Raw genomic sequence first — 19,121 nt, 5'->3', positions numbered from 1 at the left:
CATAAACAAGAGCCATCTTATTTGAAGACCTTGTTATGCTTACCACTTTCCTCAGATTTGACTGGAATATTTCAACACACAAAGGTTCAGTAAAACAAACACAGAGTTAAATGCATGGTTAGTGTCCACTGCTATAATTCATGAATAGTTAAAACACTGGGATTCTTGCTGCTTGTATGTAGTTCTGAAGAAGACATTGCTACAATGAGTTCATAACTGTATTTATTACAAATTTTGAGATAAAGGAAATGAAATCATCATGGTGATGATTATTTAGATTGTTACCATGTTATTAGTGTATGTTTTTTATCTGAAAAAAGAAGAACATTTTGAATGTTAGCATTTGTGAAATTTTGCTATGGTAGTTTCTACCCTAGCAGATTAACTTGCTTTTAAATTTCCATTAAAAGCATGAGTCAGGCTGCCATCATACCACCTTTTCTTTGGTATTTACTGCAAACCAGATTTTTGTTCACCCACAGTCTTAAATAACTAAAAGACGACTGTGACTCATCATCCATGTCCTTCTACTTTCATTCTCTTACATGATGATTTCATGTAAATTGAAATAAATTCCTTAAAAACCACAAAATGTGCTGTGGAAAATGTTCATTTAATAACCAGTCAAGAGTCTTCAATGGGAAAGATTTATCTACAATAAGTTGATATGTCATTATAACTGAGGATATGATGAATGTAAATTGTTAAGTTTTCTTTGAAGAAGGATTTGTTTTCAACTGGAGTCACTTACAGTCTCTTGAAAGGTTTTATGACACCCATCTTTCATTCAGCATGAAGTTTTCTCTAAACAGATCTAGAAGGTGACAATTGCATGGTGACACCCAGCTCAGAAACTCTTGGTTAGATCTGAAGAGCTGGCAGTCTGTATTGGTTTTGTATGCCAAGGGTTTGGTATCCATGGGGGGCCTACAGGGGTGGCTTCTGTGAGAAGACACCAGAAGCTTCCCCCATGTCCGACAGAGCCAATGCCAGCCGGCTACAAGACAGACCCACTGCTGGCCAAGACTGAGCCCATCAGCGACGGTGGTAACAACTCTGGGAGAACAGATTTAAGAAGGGGAAAAAACCCTACAAAATTGCAGCAGGAGAGAGGAGTGAGAAGATGTGAGAGCACCAGCCCTGCAGCCCCCCAGGTCAGTGCAGAAGGAGGGGAGGAGATGCTCCAGGCGCCGGAGCAGAGATTCCCCTGCAGCCCTTGGGGAAGACCATGGTGAGGCAGGCTGTCCCCCTGCAGCCCAGGGAGCTCCACGGGGGAGCAGATCTCCACCTGCAGCCTGGGGAGGACCCCACGCCAGAGCAGGGGGATGCCTGAAGGAGGCTGGGACCCCGTGGGAAGCCCGCGCTGGAGCAGGCTCCTGGCAGGACCTGTGGCCCCATGGGCAGAGGAACCCACACTGGAGCAGGTTTGCTGACAGGACTTGTGATGCCGTGGGGACCCACGCTGGAGCAGTCTGTGCCTGAAGGACTGCAGCCCGGGGAAGGGACCCACAATGGAGCAGTTTGTGAAGGACTGCAGCCCATGGGAAGGACTCACATTGGAGAAGTTCATGAAGGACTGTGTCCTGTGGGAGGGAGCCCACGCTGGAGCAGGGGAAGAGTGCGGAGTCCTGCCCCTGAGGAGGAAGGAGCAGCAGAGACAACATGTGATGAACTGACCCCGTCCCCCATTCCCCGTCCCGCTGCACTGCTGGACAGGGAGCAGGCAGAGAAATTGGGAGTGAAGTTGAGCCTGGGAAGAAGGGAGGGGTGGGGGGAAGGTGTTTTTAAGATTTGGTTTTATTTTCTCACTTTATTGTGATTTGATTGGTAATAAATTAAACTAATTTCCCCAAGTCAAGTTTGTTTTGCCCATGACAGTAATTGGTGGATGATCTCTCCCTGTCCTTATCTTAATCCATGAACCTTTCGTTATATTTTCTCTCCCCTGTCCAGCTGAGGAGGGGAGAGATAGAGCAGCTTTGCTGGACACCTGGCATTCAGCCAGGTCAGCCCACCACACAGTCTTAAGCTTTACAGCAGTTTATCAGTAGTCTGCTATCCACACCAGAAGATTTTACCTGTCTGTAAATTTAATGTCTTTGTTGGGATCTTTTTAGAAAGATCTATGGTGGTGATGCCACCAGGCCTGGAAAGGACACTGGCATGGTGATAGTAGCATGCTCAATCCATCTGTCCTAAAAGCTCCCCTGCTATCAGGGAAAGGTGCTCCCAATACTCTCCCTGTCCTCCTGACAACAGAAACAGGTTGGACACAGTTAGTATGGGCAGAACAAGTGAGTTTATTGTCCTGCTTTAAGCTATAGTGGTCTAGCACAGGGCTGCTGGCAGGTACACACAGAGAGAGCCAGTAGTAAGACTTGCCTACCTTACTCTCCCATTTCCCATTTCCTGGTTGTCCTTTTTTTCTGCCTTCATCTATACCTTTCTGTGTGCCAGTTCCCTCCCAAAAAATCAACGAGGAACCAAGTACTTTGTAGTCCCAGTTTTGCTACATCCATGTTCAAAACTGGTATTACTGAGGTTATGTTGCTGGCCCTGCAAATTCTACTCTCCAAAAGTTCCCCAGTACTCCCACCCATTATCTCTGAAGTTTGGTCATTTCTCATATAGATCCCCCTAACCACCTGTGAAATCCAGTCATCTTTCATGGAGCTGTCCTTAATCTTTATTAGTTTCTTGCACTGTTGTCCATCACGTCCAGCAATTCCTTGTGTCATGTCCAGTACTTTTTTACATCCTGACCAACTAGCTTAATCTCTGTCCTAGTTAGCAACATAGTTATCTGCCTGCAGCCCTAAAATCTTGAAGAAAAATCAAGGATGACAGAAATTTTGTTAGAAATTGAAATGTATAAAATACATTTGCATAATTTATATATACTATAAGTATGTATATAATTGGTTAAACAGCAGTAATGAAAACTTATTGCGTAGTGAAATGTTACCCTACCACACCAGAAGTGGCTGAAAATATCACTGCAGCTGTAGAGTATATACTCTAATTACATAAGAGTATATCTTACGTAATTAAGGTGTTTTGGGACTAGGTGGAAGAATGGGACTAGCCATAATGTCTAGGAGATCACATAGATGCTCTGATGTCAGAAAATGAGTTGTTAGAAGTGTTGAATATCAGGCAACAGTGCTGCTTAACAGATTTTTGTGCCTAAGAGAAAGAAGCAACAGAAAAGGTGTACGGAGTAACAACAGCAAGAAAAACTAAGATAACTAAATAAATGTTCATAACATGAATCTGTGTTGAACCTGAGAGAGGGTTTTTGCAAAAAGTGCTGTCTAAGGAAATCATTTGTACTGCTAGAAAGGCAAGGTGATTTTACTTACTAAGTCCAACCATATTCAAGGGAACAGGACCATTTATGCTTTCTTGCATACTTGCAAACTTGTAACCAAGAAAAAATATAAGTCCATCATCACGGGGATTTTTTTAATTTATTTTCATGGTGGAAATTGTGCAAAGGGTCCATATTCCTCATAGCTCCTTCAGTGAAAATAGTGCATGCTGTTGCTTAGATAGAGTGCTGAACTAAAATATTAGGTTCTATTAGATGAGCTAATTTATTGACCTGCACTATTGTTAGCTAACTTTTCTCCTTGTTTTATAAGGATGATTATTGATTACTAAATGACTTTAATTTCAGTAAACAGCACAGAGAGTGAGTTAAATTGAGTTATCAATAATTAATTGCTAAATGTTAGCAGATGTTTACATTGATCTTTAGCAGGGGGGTTAAATTCAGAGATTTGAAATGCTTCTGGATGTAGTTTCTTCCAAGAATGTCATTATTATTATATTGTTATTAGATTCTCTAGTTATTTTAAAGCTAATAATTTAGCTCATTATAACTGGCACCATCTTTTCTTCTTGTTGCCATCTTGTGATTAGCACTATAGTCTAATGACAACTTGGAGCTTAGTTTATAATCACATGCAAACTGCTGGCTTGTGGGTTATCACTTGAAGACCATGATCTCCGTGCCATTTCAAATCCAAAGGTGATCATAAACATACCAAGGTTACTGTATATATTCCTAATAGGTGAGAAACAATTATTCTTAAGTAATTACAAGCTTGAACTTGTTTTGATTCATTTGGGCAACTCACATGGATAAAGTCGAGAGGATTAGTCTTACATCTCTGAGAGATCCCGTGGTCATTTGGGGGCTGTTTCTGAGACCAGTTCTCCTGAGCTCCTGTGTCTTTGCCAGGGGTCAGTGCTTCCTTGCAAATGAGGCAGAGTGGGAAAAATGTCTATGACTCAGCTTCCCTTGTTCCTTGTACAATGCCAAACCGAGTTCATTGCCATTTTAAATACAGTGGAGTGAGCTTGGTTGGGTAAGGGACAGACATGCCCTCTGTTCTGCTTCTCCTGCTGCGAGCAGTCTTTGGCAAGGGAGCAGGAAAGGCAGCTGAGTGCTCCGTGAGTGCTCAGACATGAAAGACACAAAAGGTCATCTGTCAACGTCCAGCAGATACATATGAAGATTTATCTTCTCTCAGGAAGGTGTATGCCATAACAACAGGACTCTCTCTCACGTTTATTATGTCCCGCAGGTTGTAGAGTACCAGATACTTGTTATAAGTAGTAAAAAACAGCTGATCTCTGATCCCCTTTAGTTAAAGACATCAACAAAGTCAGGACTTCTGCCTCTGCATCAAAGTTCCTCAGGAGATGAAAAGCTTTGATGAATAGTCAGTATGCCAAAAGGGGAACGTTTCATTTTGGAAACACTGAAATATTTAATTTCTGAAGCGTTACAAGACAAAATTCTCCAACTGCTTGTTCAAATTGGATTCACCAACAAAAATTAGAGATTAAGAAGGTGATGACAGTGAAGACTCCTTAACTATTGCTCTGAAGTCTATTACTCCTGTAGAAAAGATCTTTCAATACCTCCTTCCTCTGGTATTCAGAACTGTTTGCTCACTTCCTAAGCTAAGCAACTTCTGCACCCAGGGAGTCACAGAAACCCCTGGAAGGAGAGTAAATGGGAAATGCTGTATCAGCAGAGTGTTGGACAGTGTGATGCCAAAGAACTGTCTGTAGTATTTCATACTGCTTTTGGGTCAAGGACAGGCAGATTGGGACTTTCTTTACTGCTTTTTGTGGTACATAGAAGGTATGCCATCTCATGCTATAAACTACATTCTTGAATTCTCAGATTGTCCTAGTAGTATTTCTTTACACCAAAGGTAGCAGGTAGTTGTAATGAACAGCTTTCTGCTTCCATAAGCCCAGCGTAGTTCTTTTATGTTGCTCAGCTGAGTGGTTATTTATGATGTTTTTAATAGAGACCTAGTAAAACAAACAGGAATAAAATATGACCGTAAGGGAAATTTTAACCTGAATGAATTCAGCTCAGATATCATGAAGATATCTGGCATTTAAAACAAACAAACAGACAAGCAACAAAAAACCCAAGCAAGAACCCTCCTTCCCAAGGAGGGGGGAAAAAAAAAAAAAAAGAAAAAAAAAGGACTTAAAAAGAAGAAGAAGGTTGAAGCTTAAAATTTCCAGCATATTTACAGGACTACAATTTACATAAAGCTTTGTAACACATGCTTTGTTCCAAATCCATTACATTCACTCAAATGCATTTTGTAACTGACAGGCCAGTGCCTCAAGTTACAAGATCACTGATGTCTCTTTTCTCCAAATTATTAAGAAATTTCTCTGCCACTCTGGTTCATTAAATTTTCTTGTTTGATTTCCTACTGTGATGATTAATGTTGTTGGATATGGAATCCCACATCTAATATTTTGTTCTTTTTGTTTTGTTTTGTTTTGTTTTTTTTATTTTTCCCCGTCTTTAAATCCAGCAAATTTTTTGTATCTGGCAGCTGTTTCCCTTGTCACATCAGCATATATCTTTATCCTAATCATCTTTAAAAATACCAAAGTTCACAGCTCTTCCCTTTACTTCTGAATTGCATTTATGTTGTAATTTATCTTAGAAGTGTTTCCAGAAGGGACTATAGAGCCCCTGCCTTCTGCAGACAATGAAATTAGTAAGCATTGAGACTGTTTGATATCCAGGATCTACAAAAACAACAGTTTAGTTGGCTCCATACTTTCTAGTTCCTCATCAAACATAACATAGGACTACCAAAATATACAGGAAAAAATATAACAAAAACAAGAGCATTGTTTGTATAGCAATAGCATTCCTAATTGGCATTACAGCAGGGCATTGGGAAACCTCATTAATAACAGAATCACAGGCTTAGTGTAGTGGAGAAAACAGGATGGGAGGACAAGGTGCCTAAATCTGTGCCTGGACTAGGTCCTAATTCCCAATAGTTCCAAAAGGGGATAATCTTCCCAAACCGTTCTCTCTCTTCCTCTCCTTAAGTCCTTCTATTTGTCAAAATCACTTTAACAGTGCAGTAGGAATGCAAGAAGCAACTCACATTTTCTTCAGCGGACTTAATTATTACTTCTCATATGATAATTTTATCTATATATCCCACTCTAAAACTTACTGAAATAACAGTTTTCCATCTAGTTCAATAGATTGTATGTCTGTAAAACTTCAAATTAATCTTGCTTCTTTTGAAGTAATTTCAAGTGATATGTCAGGTCATGAGTTAGGGTACGACAAGAAGTAATCACACTTTATAATACTATAATTCTAACTATTCTGTAATTACACAGTTATTGCAGTTTATGTAATTATACTGTATCTAAATAATTACTAATGTTTCTTATAGGAGGGAGGTTAGTCCCATTTGTTGAACTGCTCTTTAATAACTCTTTCTTTCCTATTCCCACAAATCCATTTTAAATGTAGTTACATGATGCAGTTATTTACACTGCAATTGCAGTCATTTATGTACAGAGCTTTGCAGTTATGCTGATGTATTATTAATTACCTGTATGAGAATGCGTAACTACCCTAATGTATACATGACACCTGTCTTAAAAGCCAGCTATCAAGTAACTCCAATGCTTTCAGTAACTAATACAATGTTTATCTACCGCATCTTAACTTCATCTCTAGATAAAGTCAATAGATTTCATTATAGAGAAGGGTTCTGTTCAGCAAGACAAAGGGGGTCAGGTTTTGGCCACCCGTAGAAGCTGAATGCCTCTTGTGTAATACCAATGCAAATTAAATAGCATAGTGGAACCAAAGACTTCAGAGCTTGAAAAATCTTCTGGTGGTCTTAGAAACAGACTGCAGATATGCGGAAATACTAACTGGCTTCTTTCTATGTTTTTTAGTTACCAATGGATAAAACATGCCTGAGGATGCTTTATCCAATCTGTTGTACAGGCAGAAGTATAATGCTAGGTGCAGACTGCCAAATCCACCTCTGGTGAAGTCTGGGACATAGCTGTCCTTCAAAGTGTTTCAGAAAGGGATGGTACCTTACAGACAGTGTATAATGGCTAGATATCAACAACATATTTTGGATGAAATAAGCATTTTTTTCATTAGAACTTTAAATAGGTACTTTGTAATATCAAGGCATGTCCTAAAAGTGGATGAGACTTGAGCTCCTCTTCTTTCTCACATCTCAGATTTAATGATGAGCAGTGTACTGATCCAGCAGTATACAGCTGGATCAGCAATTCTGTATACCTGATACCAACGGTATTAAGTGCCAGTATTATGTTTCACTATCTGTGGTATTAGTTTTTTATACACCACCATACCCCTAAATCTTTATGGTAAACAGCTATAGCTCTTACCACCCAGACTCAGAGTGTCCCTGTCCTACAGCCTGCCATCCCCTGTCCAGAAAAGGGGCAAAGCCCCCCTGCCTGGCCTCTCCTCTCCCCCAAGTAGAACTGGGGGTGGGGTGGGGTGGATGTGTGGAATGAAGGCAAGTCACATCTCCATCTCTCTGATCCCAGCGAACTGCTGAAACAGAGAAGCATTTACTCACATGTACTGACAGAAGGGATCTGAAGGTTTCAGGAATTCCTCTAGGAGTAGGTACCAGTCCCCAAGGAAAATTAGATCAGCTCCCTGCTCTTACTTGTGCTCCCACTTGTACCCTCCTGATATTTCAGTGATTCTTGTCCATAGCACTTAATGGTGTTGTGCCACCTGGGTGTAAGTTGGTGCATTCTGGTATTGTTATCATGAAGGACTTGGGTAGCATCACCCGCTATGCAGACTTTTTACATGGTTGCACACACCATGAAACCTCTAAACAGGTTCTGCAGCAGCAGGATCTAGAGGTCTGTGTGAGGTGTTTAGGGCACCGAGTGACGTAGAGGGAGAGTCAGGAGCTTCTGAGAGGGACTCATAAAATCCTTTTATAATAGAATAACCTGAAATGACTGAACTCTTTTAGCTAGTCCATGGGTTGAAGACTCACCACATTTTTAGCTACCCTCAGTGTGTGGGCAACAAAACCATCAGAATAGATGGGCAAAAGGAGGCAACCTCTTCAGCCATCCTAAAATGGGGAGGATTTACGTCTTTACGTCTTTGATGAGAAAATACAAATACAACTGGATATGTCAAAAGGAAAGATGTTTAGATCCAATGATGAGAGTAGCTCATTTATAAACACAGAAATCTAAGCTAAAATAAAAAAAGTTTCCACCGTATTTTTTAGGTCAGCTGAAATATTCCAAGAACATCAGAAACTCATGTAAATTCTGGAGTTACTGAAGAAGACCTGCAGGTGGCTTACAAAGTTCAAATTAAGATTTGACTAAACACCTAACATTTTCACTGTTTATGAGAAATGTGCTAAACCTCTGAAGTTTTTGAGGTTCACTCATTGCTAAGGACAGCTCTGTCAGAAGCTTTGTATCTCTGTGGTGGGTTGACCGTGGCTGAACACCAGGTGCCCACCAAAGCCTCTCTATCACTCCCCTCCTCAGTTGGACAGTGGAGAGAAAATATAACAAAAGGCTCGTGGGTTGAGATAAGGATAGAGATAGATCACTCAGCAATTACCATCATGGGCAAACCAGACTCAACTCAGAGAAATTAGTTTAATTTATTACTAATCATAATAGAGTAGGATAATGAGAAATAAAGCCTAATCCTAAAAACACCTTCCCACCTCCCCTCCCTTCTTCCCAGACTTAACTTTACTCCTAATTTTCTCTACCTCCTCCCCCTGAGTGGCACAGGGGGATGGGGAATGGGGGTTGGGGTCAGTTCCTCACACGTTGTCTCTGCTGCTCCTTTCTCCTCAGGGGCAGGACACCTCACTCTTCCCCTGCTCCAGCGTGGGCTCCCTCCCACAGGACACAGTCCTTCATGAACTTCTCCAATGTGAGTTCTTCCCATGGGCTGCAGTCCTTCACAAACTGCTCCATTGTGGGTCCCTTCCCCGGGCTGCAGTCCTTCAGGCACAGACTGCTCCAGCCTGGGTCCCCCATGGGGTCACAAGCCCTGCCAGCAAACCTGCTCCAGTGTGGGCTCCTCTTTCCATGAGGCCACAGGTACTGCCAGGAGCCTGCTCCAGCGTGGGCTTCCCACGGGGTCCCAGCCTCCTTCAGGCATCCCCCTGCTCTGGCGTGGGGTCCTCCCCAGGCTGCAGGTGGAGATCTGCTCCCCCGTGGAGCTCCCTGGGCTGCAGGGGGACAGCCTGCCTCACCATGGTCTTCCCCACGGGCTGCAGGGGAATCTCTGCTCCGGCGCCTGGAGCATCTCCTCCCCTCCTTCTGCACTGACCTGGGGGTCTGCAGGGCTGGTACTCTCACATATTCATAGAATCATAGAATCATAGAACCATTTAGGTTGGAAAATACCTTCAAGATCATCGAGTCCAACCATCATCCATGCCCACTAAACCATGTCCTGAAGTACCCCGTCCACTCGCTTTTTGAATATCTCCAGTGATGGTGACTCAACCACTTCCCTGGGCAGCCTATTCCAATGTTTCACAACGCCCTCAGTAAAAAAATTTTTCCTAATATCTAACCTAAATCTCCCTTGCCTTAACTTGAGGCCATTTCCTCTTGTCCTATCTCCAGCCACCTGACAGAAGAGAAAAACACCCACCTCACTACAACCCCCTTTCAGGTAGTTGTAGAGAGCAATAAGGTCTCCCCTCAGCCTCCTCTTTTCTAGACTAAACAGCCCCAGCTCCCTCAGCTGCTCCTCTTAAGACTTGTGCTCCAGGCCCCTCACCAACCTGGTTGCCCTTCTCTGAACACGCTCCACACCTCAATGTCTTTCCTGTAGTGAGGGGCCCAAAACTGAACACAGGACTTGAGGTGCGGCCTCACCAGTGCCGAGTACAGGGGAACAGTCACCTCCCTGCTCCTGCTGGCCACACTATTTCTGATACAGGCCAAGATGCCGTTGGCCTTCTTGGCCACCTGGGCACACTGCTGGCTCATACTCAGCCAGCCGTCGACCAGCACACCCAGGTCTTTCTCTGCCGGGCAGCTTTCCAGCCACTCTTCCCCAAGCCTGTAGCGCTGCATGGGGTTGTTGTGACCCAAGTGCTGGCCCCGGCACTTGGCCTTATTGAACTTCATACGATTGGCTTCAGCCCATCGATCCAGCCTGTCCAGATCTCTTTGTAGAGCCTCCCTACCCTCAAGCAGATCAACCCTGTCTCCCAACTTGGTGTCATCTGCAAACGCGCTGAGGGTGCACTCAATCCCCTCATCCAAATCATTGATAAAGATATTAAACAGAACAGGGTCCAACACCAAGCCCTGGGGAACACCACCTGTGACCGGCTGCCAACTGGGTTTCACCCCATTCACCACACCCCTCTGGGCTTGGCCACCCAGCCAGTTTTTCATCCAGTGAAGAGTACACTTGTCCAAGCCATGAGATGCCAGCTTCTCAAGGAGTATGCCATGAGAGACAGTGTCAAAGGCCTTGCTGAAGTCAAGGAAGATAACATCCACAGCCTTTCCCACATCCACTAGGCAGGTCACCTGGTCATAGAAGGAGACTAGGTTGGTCAAGCAGGACCTGCCTTTCGTAAACCCATGCTGACTGGGCCTGATCCCCTTCCTATCCTGGACTTGCCATGTGAGTGCTCTCAAGACAAACTGTTCCATAATCTTCCTCGGTACCAAGGTCAGGCTGACAGGCCTGTAGTTCCCCGGATCCTCCCTCCGACCCTTCTTATAAATGGGAGTCACAATGGCAAGCCTCCAGTCCTCTGGGACCTCCCCTGTTGACCAGGAACGTTGATAGATGATAGAGAGTGGCTTGGCAAGGACCTCTGCCAGTTCCCTCGGTACTCTTGGATGGATCCCATCAGGTCCCATAGATTTCTGAGTGTCCAGATGGGGTAGTAGGTCCCTAACTAATTCCTCCTGGATTAAGGGAGGTAGGTTCTGCTCTTCATCCTTAATATATATATTCTCGCTCCTCTATCCTGGCTGTAATTGTGGAAGTTTTTTTCCCCTTCTTAAATCTATTCTCCCAGAGGTGCTACCACCATCACTGATTGGGTCAGCCTTGGCCAGCAGCAGGTCTATCTTGGAGCTGGGGAATCTTCTGGTGTCTTCTCACAGAAGCCACCCCTGTAGTCCCCCTGCTACCAAAACCTTGCCACATAAACCCAATATGAAAAAAATCTATATTTAAGCCACAAGCCAAATGAAAATATTAACAAATATAATTACTGCCTACAGTGTGTTCTTTATATATATTTTCTCATTTAATTGACAGTGGAAATTATTGGCTACGTATCATTTTAAAGAAAAACAACATAATGTTCTGTCAAGCTGAATATGTTCACACAATGGAAGCTTAACTTTGATTAGGCATGATAGCTGTGGTTGTCAGGAACTTGCCCTCTTGTTCAAGTTATGCTGTAACATTTTCTGAACCTCCTACTAGAGTCAAAGTTAAATTTACAGTCTTGACATTTTCCACTGCCTTTAAATATCCCTGTGACTAGCTATTCAAACATTTTCCTTGTTGCATTGTTCCCTACTGTTTCTGAAGTTAGAAATGATCTTCAGGTTTGCAGTTCTGAAATAAAGCAAGGGATAATTTGAAGGGGGAAAAAAAGAAAATGTGTGATTATGACATGAAAATAACTTTTCAACTTTGGTGAACTGCCGTACTAAGAGAAAGCTAAAACAGTGCGTTATCTGCAGGATGTTGAGCTCATTCTATGAAATTTTGGCAAACTTCTACTTCCTTAAATCCAGACAGCCAGAGGTATGGAGCCACATACTGGAGGACTGGGTCTCAAGCAAAGTAGAAAACACAAGTCAGTAAATCTGGTAACCTTATAAGGAATTGTCAAAGTCAAGGTGTTATTCAAGAAACATAAAGCATAATTCTGCTGTCATTAGGTATATGGTAAAATACACTGATATGAAAACATGAGGGTTTGTGGGGACCAGTGGTAATGGAATGCATGAAGACAGTTCTCATGCAGAAGATCATATTTGTCATATGGCCACAGAAGAGGACACAAACTTTCCAGGAAACATGGTGATATACAGACAGCAGCCTTCAGACATGACATGATTGAGAGCCACTGATGCAACAGTAGTAGCAGTAATAGTCTTTGTAGACTGTGACTGAAAAGAGAACTGGAGCTGTAAAGCTCCATCATTACCAAGATGCTCTGAGGGGGAAGGGACTACTACTACTGTTGCAAAAATTGAAAACCTATTTTATGTGAGGATCTTACCTTTCATGACACTACTTACTGCTGAATTGGAACTTGCTGTACTTGTGTTACAGTATTTTTGAATGTTAATAATAGTATCTTGTTGATGTCCAAAGAACTGAGCTGAAAAGGTTGCAGCACATCAATGGCATTGACACAGTGTGGATATGAATTACTTTCTTAAACACCATAACCTATTATTTTTAACCTTTATCTAATTTAAATCTGTTCTTTGAGATTACATCAATCTATTTTCTAAATAAAAAATAGTCTGTTTTTTGGCCTCAGATGAGCATATTATAGTTGTATAAATGACTAGCAAGATAGATCACTATACTAACTACAGAAAGCAGGTAAGCAAGTTTAAATGAGCCATTTCTCACCACTACCACCACACACAAAAAAAAAAAAAAAGGCATATTAGTTATATATATTAATTTAAAGTTGCTTTCTCCCAGATTGGGAAAGAAGATCAAGAGTCTTTAAAGTGAAGTATTTTTTTCATTAAAAATAGTTTGGGGCAATACAGTATTCTGACCTAAAAACTCCACAAACAAATCATTAAATAATCAATACCCACAAACTATAAATGGAAAGATTTCTATCAGGTCTAGCTACAAACATTTTGTTCAGTCAGTGAGGAGGCGGAAGCTTGTACATGTATGGATGTGCACATAGAAAATGTAAGCCATATCTTCCATTTTGTCAGGCAAAGAGACAGGGAAATTAAGAGATGGTCATTGCCCTTACTTTACAAACAGCAGATCACTTCCATGAGTATGAAAGCCCACAGAGTTTGTCATGTCTTGGTTCTTACAGCCACAGAGAAAAGCTGATGCAGAAATGATACCCTCCTCTTTTTACTTTACCTTTCTGCCATCATCAATCTGCTGAGAAAAATTCCCTGTCTATGACTTTGGGTTGCCTTTATGTGGCTGCACTCCTCCTTCTCATTTAGCACAGCCCTAGCAGGACCTGTCTTTTGCTGAGTCCTCCTGCGATAAAACTAGATAAAGTTACTGTGATGTGAACCACATCATTGGGAAATTGCATCTGGAAATCGAGCCTCCTGTGGAGGATTGAGCAATAAGGTCAGAGCAAGTGTCTCCATGTCCCTTGGAAGACCACTTGATTCTCTGCAGCTTTCCCACACGTACCTTATTACTTGGTGCAAGTTGCATAAAGTGTTTCCTCTTCAGGATATTCATATTACCAACCATTTCTAAAAGAATAGCTAACATAACAAGGTGAAGAAGAAATATAAAGGAAAAATGAAAAACATGACAATAAGCTATCTTTGGCTGGCATAATTTGATGTAAGATCATTAAGTCTACAAATTAATAATGTGATTTTGATTTATGCCAGCTGGGTATCAAATACCCATGTCTTCTCTCTAATACTTATAATGTGCTTAGTAAACCTTATTTATAGCTTTTGAACACTACTAAAATGGAGATGTTCCAGCAGTATGTTCTTGTTGCTATGTGCGTAAAGATCTTAGAGATAGTAGTAGTGACTTGTAATGTATAAGTTACCATGGTGATGGCTTTCTTAATGAACAGTGGATGAAATTGCTTCATAAAACATATATACTTCTAGTCTGCAGAGTGCAGATGCTTAGTTGCATCCCTAGTGTATGAACAAGTGTTCATACTTAATGGCATGCATGTTTAGTGCATTATACCAGGCTGCTGTTGTATGCTCAAAGGTTCTTATTGTGGCAGTAGATGCTGATCTGCAGAGAATTAAACATCTTTTCCTGGACCAGAGCCTTCCTCTTGGATATAGCAAATGTAGGAACAGTTGGGTCCAGCCAACTCATGTTACATGCAGAGGCTACATGCAGACTTCTTCAGACCTGAAAGCAATATTGCTGTGTTTGCATGGCACCACACTGAAGATAATAAACTCCCTCTCTCAGAAGAGTCACAGCCAGCACAGTCATCTCAGCATCTTCTGTATTACAGAAAAGAAATGCCTAAGACAGGTCAGTGTCTTTGGCCCATTCACTAAGAGGGAATGGCACTTAAGGGAAGAGCCAGCTTGCCTAAGTGCTGTCTAAAGGTCCTGAAGACGTCCACAATCATCCTGGAACCTCAAGAGAAATCAAAACTCTCCAGCTGGTCCTCACTGTGCAGGCACAATGTAGTTCTGGTTCTCCTGTGCACTTCCTATTATAATTCTTGCCCCGGTGTGCTCTGAGGACAGGTTTGGTGCTACTGAGTCTGCCGCTGCACTTAGTGCAAGAGGGAAATATTATCCAGTAAGATTTTTTAGGAAAATTGTAATGTTCTGGTGAGAATGGATGATGCTATCCCCAAGGTAAGAGTCTCCCTTGCCCAGAAGCATCCTGGTCTAGAGAACTAGGATGATTATATTCTGATTTCTGCAACACAATGTCTCTCACTCTGCTTTTTTGTCCCCAGATTTCAATAAGATGGTAGGCAATAACTTAGGTCCCACATATGTACAAGTGAAAATTATAGTTGAAAACTTCTTTTAAGACATTTGTCAAAGACATCAGAAAGGCAGAGTTTGAACAGAGATTATAGCGCTACTCAATCCTCTGGACAAACATAGAGAAAGAGTGATAGAATTCCCTGTGTAAATAGTGACAAAGAAGTCAAATATTTTGAGATACAACTGAAAAAAAAAGTGTTAACTAATATTACATATGGAAATTCTAGGCTTTTTTGGTTAATAAACCAGGTGCAGAACATTTGATTCATTTTCACTATCATTTGAAACAGAGGTGCTGCAAAAGAACGGGTAGAAAACAGATTAAATATAAGGATGTAAGTACACTACTCTCACTTTAGCATAACATTACTACTTACACTTACAGCTAAAAGTAATATTTAGCATTTAAATAGTCGTTATCACCTGTAGACTTCCACATGCTTTTTATACACATGATTTGATAGTTTTCTTGAAGGTGTCAGAGACTGATTTTTTCTGGATCTTTGACCACAGTTTCATGCATTATGCTATTGACAGACTGGCAGATTAATCCAATGTATGTGCCTTGTGCAAACACAAGGGAAAACATTTTCATATCACATATCTTTTCCTCACTCAACCACACAATGATGCTTCTCTCCATTCTTGCTTCTTTGCTCCAACTCCATCCACTTTGCCCAGAAATCTCTCTCTTTTTAAAATAAGACAAGCTTTGACAGGGTTTTCCTGGCAGTCATACATTATATATCTATCCAGAACTTTGTTTCATAGTGTACATGGAGTTGCATTCAAAAAATGTGTGTAGAAAAGCCCCTTTGAAAGGTTTATTAATATCAAATAAATGGATATTTTCTCAATTTTGAAGAGGTAAAGTAGCATTCTAAGAATATAAAGAGATTTCAATTATATCCTTTAATGATAGACAGAGCAAGAATTTCTATGTCTTTTTTCTATCAAAATACACAACATCTTCAAATGTTTAAATTACTTATGAGCTCTGAAAGTTGTAATTCTCATAATGCTGATAGAGGGAGTTCCCTAGTCCTGTAGCATAGTATCAGAACACATTTACATTATCATTTCTATCATTCACCACTCCCAGCTCCCCCCAGAATTGTTTCCTCTGTAGTCCTGCTAAGATCTGCTTTGGCCATCCTGCTTCGATGACACTGACAGTAGAACAACTCCTTTAGTAGCTTATGGACATCTTGGTTCTAGGCAGTAATAAACTCCCAAGCAGAAGCATTTGCAGAAGACAGCTAAGGATGGAAAACTGATCTGGTGCAGTCCACATGGCACCCCTCAAACCCCCTCAAAGTTTGGACTCCCCAGCAATACTAAAATAAATGATCTAAAGTGATTAGAATCATACATTCTCCTTGAATAAATTTGACAGCTGGTCATGGTGGTTTTTATTGTTATTTTACTACAAGTTAGATTCTATGGAAAGACATTTTCATTGTAACTCTATTTCTAATAATCCATATATTAAAACTTTTGGTAATACTATATTTACTGGCCAGTGGCATAAGGCTTTCCATGCTTTCGTTTTAAAGCCCATATTCTGTTCCTTGTAATTTTGCCAGACTTGGACCAAAGAGACTAAGGTTCTTCTCTTAAATTTATGTATGTATTGCACACATGCCTGCTGAGGAATCTGGCCGATGTCATCTTGACGATACTCCCCATTATCTTTGGAAGATCATAGAGATTTGGGGGACAAGGGTGTTCCTGAGCAGTGGCAGAAAGCAAATGTCACTCTTATCTTCAAGAAGGGCAAGGAGGATCAGGAAAACTACAGGCTGGTCAGCTTCATTTCGATCTCTGGAAAGGTGATAGAGAAAATCCTCCTGATTTTCCTTTTCCAAGCATATTAAGCAGAAAAAGATGAATAGGAATAGTCAGAATGGATTTTCAAGGGAGAAATTATGTCTGACCAGTCCAATGACCTTCTATGATGAGGTGACTGGTGAGATGCATGAAGTAAGACCAGTAGATGCTGTTTATCTTGACTCAAGCAAGGCTTTCAGCACTGTCTTTCATAACATCCTTATAGACAAGGTGATGAAGTATGGGCTATATAAGGACAGTGAGATGAATTGGAAAACTGGCTGAACAACCGGGCTCAAAGGGTTGTGATCAGTGGCACGAAGTCCAGCTGGATACCATTCATTAATGGTATATACCAGGGGATACTGGGATCAATACTTCATGAATGACCTGGTTGATGGCACAATATATCCCTCAATAAGTTCACAGATGATACAAAACTGGGAAAAGTAGTTGATACACGAAACAGATGTGCTGCCATTCAGACCATCCTCAACAGACTGAAGAAATGGACCAACAGGAACGTCATGAAGTTCAGCAGAGGGAAATGCTAACTCCTGCCCCTGTGGAGGAATAACTCCAGGTTAAGTATAGGCTGGGTGTTGACTGGCTGGAAGGCAGCTTGCAGAAGAGGACCAGGAGGTCCTGTTTGACACCAAATTGACCATAACACAGCAATGAGCCCTTGCAGTAAAGAAGGCCCTAGATGACCCCGCTTTGAGCAGGGATTTGGAGTAGATGTATTCCAGAACTTCCTTCACACATCAGCTGTTCTGTGGCTGTGAGGATGGAAATGCTCTCTTGTCCAAGAGAGGAGCTTCCCAATACACAGAGGTGAAGATGAACATTCACAGGGAAGTTAAAAGTGGGCAGAACAACTGAAATGTGAGACACACTGTATTCTTACTGCAGTCTGTAATACTGTCTACACAGTACTGCCTACCGACATGAATGCAGAGTGCTTATAGTCTGGATCTTGCTCTCTATCTTTCTCAGGGGAATACTAGCTTTTCATTCCACTTTTCCTTGCTGCAGCCACATGGCAAAGTTGATGCACCTGATACTTTTACCATCTACATGGTAAAATCACTCAGATTTCTTTGATGGGAACTGTGTAACCTTCTACACATTAGAGATGTCTCAGATTTCCCATTGTTCTTTTACCATGATGGAGTTTAATATTTCTTCCCAAAATAACCTACTTACTAAATTTCTTACTTCCTGCAAATGTGGTTTCCTTAATTCTTATAACCTTGTCCTGATGTACTGCTAAAACCAAACACTTCTTGAATTATTTTAAGCTGAAAACATATTGGCCCCTAATGCTCTAATCAAATTAAACAGAAGATCAAGTTAAGCAGTGATCGAATCAGCTGGTCCTGTTATTTGTGAAGCCAGATTAAATTTTGAATATCTATTCAGGCAGGTATCCTCTAGCCATGGGTGAATACTTCTGTTAAAAGCTCTGAAAAGTGCATTCACTGCTGTCTCTTTTCATGATTTTGTTGTGAGTCGTCATTTAGGATATAAAATAATTATTATTTCTACAGCTGTTGGAATTGGGTGATTACTAGAGACCCTCATCTTTCTTAAAGAAAATGAACAAGTATTCTGCTAACCTTTATGTTTCCCCCCAAAAAACCCACCCCAGACAGTGTGAACATCTGCAGAATATCTATCTGGTCAGTGAAAGGAATTAAAAAAGGAAGAGCCAACATTTAATATTCTTAAGATTCATGTTTTTAGAAAAATAAATTCATGATTTTGGAGACTTTATTTTCTTACATAGCAAGCACTTGAGATTAACAAAGTTCAATTCCAAGAAACCAGTAAATGAAAAAAAAAAAAAAAAAAAAAAAAAAATGAGATATTGAGAAACCAATTAGGTAATTTCTCTATGGATTTTTTCTTTCTACAAATCGAGATTGATTGAATTGAGATTGAATTGCAGGGAGGCATACTGAACAATGTTGCAGATAGAGCACAGCATAAAGTACACAGTGTGCACTGTGCTTCCTGACATGCTTACATTACCTCTATGGACAGATAAATTAAGCAGTGATTTTTCTTTTCCAGATCTGATTTCTTATATCCCTCTGGTCTTCCGTGTAGACCAGTACACATGCTCTCTATTAAAATTGTTCATCCTTATGGTATAGACAAAATAAAAAAAATTTACTGTATTTAATTTGCAGGTGATTTCATGTCTTACAAATATT

Source organism: Haliaeetus leucocephalus, unplaced genomic scaffold (genome assembly GCF_000737465.1).
Source record: "Haliaeetus leucocephalus isolate CR32 unplaced genomic scaffold, Haliaeetus_leucocephalus-4.0 Scaffold616, whole genome shotgun sequence".
In the NCBI taxonomy this organism is placed as follows: Eukaryota; Metazoa; Chordata; class Aves; order Accipitriformes; family Accipitridae; genus Haliaeetus; species Haliaeetus leucocephalus.
The sequence above is the reverse complement of the archived record's forward strand: the minus strand, read 5'-3'. Positions refer to the sequence as shown.